The sequence below is a fragment of the Triturus cristatus genome, chromosome 11 (assembly GCF_964204655.1).
Source record: "Triturus cristatus chromosome 11, aTriCri1.1, whole genome shotgun sequence".
Lineage (NCBI taxonomy): Eukaryota > Metazoa > Chordata > Amphibia > Caudata > Salamandridae > Triturus > Triturus cristatus.
In genome coordinates this window covers 185,645,179-185,649,402 of record NC_140594.1, presented here as the reverse complement: position 1 = coordinate 185,649,402, position 4,224 = coordinate 185,645,179, and positions in this window count along the sequence as shown.

Here is a 4,224-nt window from a genome sequence, read left to right as displayed (position 1 = left end):
TTAGTGGGACAGTCATCCTGCCTTCTCCGCTGCTTCCAGTGGGCCTTGCACTCAGCTTTACCTCTCTCCCGGTGGGGGGGGGATGGTCCCTGACTTCTGGACCCTGTTGCTGGCGCAGTTTGCCACTGCGGGGTGTTGGACGATTCTTCCTGGGTGATCTTGAGTTCCCCTTTTCAGCTTCTGCCTGCTCCTTGCTGCCAGCGCCATCCTGTCTGGGATTACCTTTGCTCTTCCTCTTCTCCTTGGAGTCTCTAGGTTGCTCTTCTCCTTCGGGGGTCCTTTCCTTGGCCTTGGGCAGAGGTTTTGTTGCTTCACGTGGGCGTGGGGTGTTTGGCCTCTTTGCGCCTTGCCTTGTTCCTCTGCTGAGTGGGGACTGACTATCTTCTTCACTTCGTTTCCCCTTGCCTGGGGACGGGGCTCCTCGTCCTGTTTTGGACTCGGCCCCTGGGCGGTCCTCTATCCTGCCCCGGTGGGAGGGGTCCTCTCGCAGACCCTCCTTCCCCTTGGGTATGGCTAGGGTATCTATTCTACGTTAAGGAATCTGCGGCTAGTAGTCTCTATCAGATGTACAATTTACTTACCTTCGGTAACGATGTATCTGGTAGAGACGATTCTAGCCGCAGATTCCTTGACGGCCCGCCCTTCCTCTCCGTTCTGCGAGGGCTTGTGATTTGGTCTTTTGCACTCGCTTCCCTGTGGGTGGCTGTGTCTTCTATAAGTACATTCTTTCCCTCTTTCTGTCGGGCTGCCCCACTTTTCCTCCCCGTTGTCACATGGGAGGATAGGTTTGTTGGGGCTTCTGGCTCTTTGCGACCCTTGAGGTTGGGGTCTTTTGGCTGTGCCTCTGCCCTTGTTCCTGATGGGGGTTGTCACACTCTGTGATGGGGATGTCTTGGAGTTTTTATCGTTCCCTGTGTGTCCCTGACTGGTTCCCCTGCCTTGTCTTTGGTTGGGGTTGTAGTCCTGTTGCATGTTATTGTGACATTTTTACATATGTCCCTTGTCTCAGGGAGGGGGGCTGTCTCTGTACTGGCAGGGTTGCTACCGTGTTCTTTATTCCCTTCCTGCCTTTAGGTAATGCAGTGCCGGGTGCTGCTCTTTATGGTGTTGTTCCTCACCATTCCCTTTTGCTGCTCTTTCGCACGCTGTTCCTATACTCTCACAGTTTTGTCTGCTAACTCCACGTTGTGGCGCAGAAAAGTTCTCCGAAGAAAACTGACTTAGGCGCACCGGGGTGGGACTTGTGTGACCTCGCTGACATCACATGCGTGGACGACGCCTGGGCGGAGTCACTTGAGGCCGTCCCCCCGGCGCGCAGGAATGCTGGGCAAAAAGTTTTCCAGATCCAGTCTCACTCCTGGGGATAATTCTACGTGAAGGAATCTGCGGCTAGAATCGTTTCTACCAGATACATCGTTACCGAAGGTAAGTAACTCGTACTTCACTGCCCTCCCTCTCTCACTTACCCTCACTTTTGCACATTGCTTCACTATTCACTCCCTCTTCCCCTTTTGAGGCACCTATGCACAAATGTATTGACAAATGCTCGGTCTTTTGAACATGATAAAATATATGTTCAACTTGATGAAAAAATTTCAATATGAATAAGTATTGATTTTAATTGATTTAACAGCCCTGCAGCCCCCGAGCCCTGCAGCCCCCGAGCCCTGCAGCCCCGAGCCCTGCAGTCCCTGAGCCCTGCAGCCCCCGAGCCCTGCAAGGGCAGGCGGGAGCCCTCCCACGAAGGCTCGGGGCAGGCAGATTGGCGTTATTTCGGTCCCGGCCATCTGGTCGCACCTCTCCCCTCGGCCATCTGGTCGCACGCAATGCTTTCCAATGGGGCGACCAGATGGCCGGGCCGGCCTGGAAGTCCCGATGAGGGCTCATTTGCCTTCTGGATCCCGCCAGGGCTCCAGGAGGTTGGGCACATTCGTGCCTAGGGTCCCCTGCGCCTCGCGGTGCGCACGGGTTACCAGAAAGGGGGGTAGCCTTCCTCCGGATTAGTAGGGACGGGGTATGTCGGGAACACCCCTCCCGGGCTGGCGGTTCTCTTCCGGGGACCAGATGGGCTGGGTCCGGAAAACACCTCCCTGGCGTCCGGGGCTCCCTGCCCCGGCCCGCGGCTTGGCAAAGTGCCCGGTCAGTCCTCCACCCCGGGCGTCTGGGCCCTGAGAGCGCCTTGGGGCCTCCCCATGCCTGAGGCTCAGCTGGGGTCCCCGAGCCCTGTGTGGGCAGGTGGGAGCCCTACCACGAAGGCTCGGGCAGGTAGACGGGAGTCCTTTCAGTCCCGGCCATCTGGTCGCACCTTTCCGCTCGGCCATCTGGTCGCACGCAATGCTTTCCAATAAAGGCGACCAGATGGCCGGGCCGGCCTGGAAGTCCCGATGACGGCTCATTTGCCTCCCTGATCCAAGCCAGGGCTCCAGGAGGTCGGGCGCGTCCGTGCCTAGGGTCCCCTCCGTATTGCGGTGCGCACAGGTTACCAGAAAGGGGGGTAGCCATCCTCCAGATTACTAGGGACAGGGTACTCTGGGACCCTTCTCGCCCTAGCGGTCCTCAGCCGGCAGCTGGACGGGACAGGATGCCGGTCTGTCCCTGGGCCTGCCGTGTGGCAGGCTGCCCTGGATGGGGTCCGGCGGGCCTCCCCTTGCTGGGCTGAGTCCATGGGCCCCGGGGAGGGCAGCCTCCCCACCCCAGGCTACGTCCTCGGTCCTTCCGCGTGGCAGGTTGCCCAAACGAGGTCCCGCGGGCCCGGGGAGGCTTCCCCTTAACCTTCGGGCCCGGGAGCCCTGGCTGGGTCCAGGGGCCCCACCGGGCCTGGCTCGTGTGCGCCAGCCCTGGGCCTGTCCCCCAGCCTGCTGCCCCGCCAAAGGCCCGGGACGGGGTTCCATCGTGCCCGGGGAGCCTCCCCTTGCTTGGCTGGGTTCAGGGCTTCCCTGTGGCCCCGGAGAGGGTGGCCTCCCCACCCTGGGCTCCGTCCTCAGTTCCTCCGTGTGGCAGGGTGCCTGGGATGGTGTCCGGCGGGCCTGGGGAGGCTTCCCCTGTGCCTCTGGGCCTGGGAGCCACGGCTGGGTCCAGGGGCCTTACTGGGCCCGGGTCGGGATCTCCAGACCCGGACCCCGGCCCACCAAAGGCCTGGGACGGGGTTCTGTTATGCACGGGGAGCCTCCCCCTTCTCGGCTGGGTTCAGGAGCTCTGGCCGGGGCCCCTGAGGGCCCCGGGGAGGGTGGCCTCCCCACCCCGGGCTCCGTCCTGGGTCCTGCTGCGTGGCAGGGTGCCCGGGACAGGGTTCGGCGGGCCCGGGGAGACTTCTCCTGCGCCTCCGGGCCTGGGAACCCCGGCTGGGTCTAGGGGCCCGCCGAGTCGGGGTCTCTGGCCCTGAGCCCCATCCCCCGGCCTGCGGCACTGCCAAAGGGCCGGGACGGGGTTCCGTTGTGCCCAGGGGGCCTCCCCTTTCTTGGCTGGGTTCAGGAGCTCTGGTCGGGGCCGCTGAGGGCCCTGGGAAGGGTGGCCTCCCCACCCCGGGCTCCGTCCTGGGTCCTGCCGCGTGGCAGGGTCCCCAAGATTGGGTCCGGCGGGCCCGGTTTGGGGGCTCCGGCCCCGTCCACCGGCCTGCGGCACTGCCAAAGACCCGGGACGGGGTTCCATTGTGCCCAGGGAGCCTCCCCTTGCTTGACTGGGTTCAGGAGCTCCGGCCGGGGCCCCTGAGGACCCCAAACTGGGCGGCCTCCCCGGGCCCGGTCCTGGGTCCTGCCACGTGGCAGGGTACCCGGGACAGGGTCCGGCGGGCCCGGGTAGGCTTCCCCTGGGCCTGGGAGCCCCGGCTGGGTCCAGGGGCCCCGCGTCGGGGGCTCCGGCCTTGGGCCCTTTTCCCCGGCCTGCGGCACTACTAAAGGCCCAGGACGGGGTTCCGTTGTGCCCGGGGAGCCTCCCCTTGCTTGGCTGGGTTCAGGAGCCCTGGGGAATGCAGCCTCCCCACCCCAGGCTCCGTCCTGGGTCCTGCCGTGTGGCAGGGTGCCCGGGACAGGGTCCGGCGGGCCCGGGGAGGCGTCCCCTGCGTCTCCGGGCCTGGGGGCCCCAGCAGGGTCCAGGGGCCCGCCGGGTCGGGGGCTCCAGCCCTGGGCCCCGTCCCCCATCCTGCCACTCCGCCAAGGGCCCAGGACAGGGGTCTGTCGCTCCTGTGCAGGCCTCCCCTGCTTGTCAAGGTGTCCGCGGGCCCTGGGC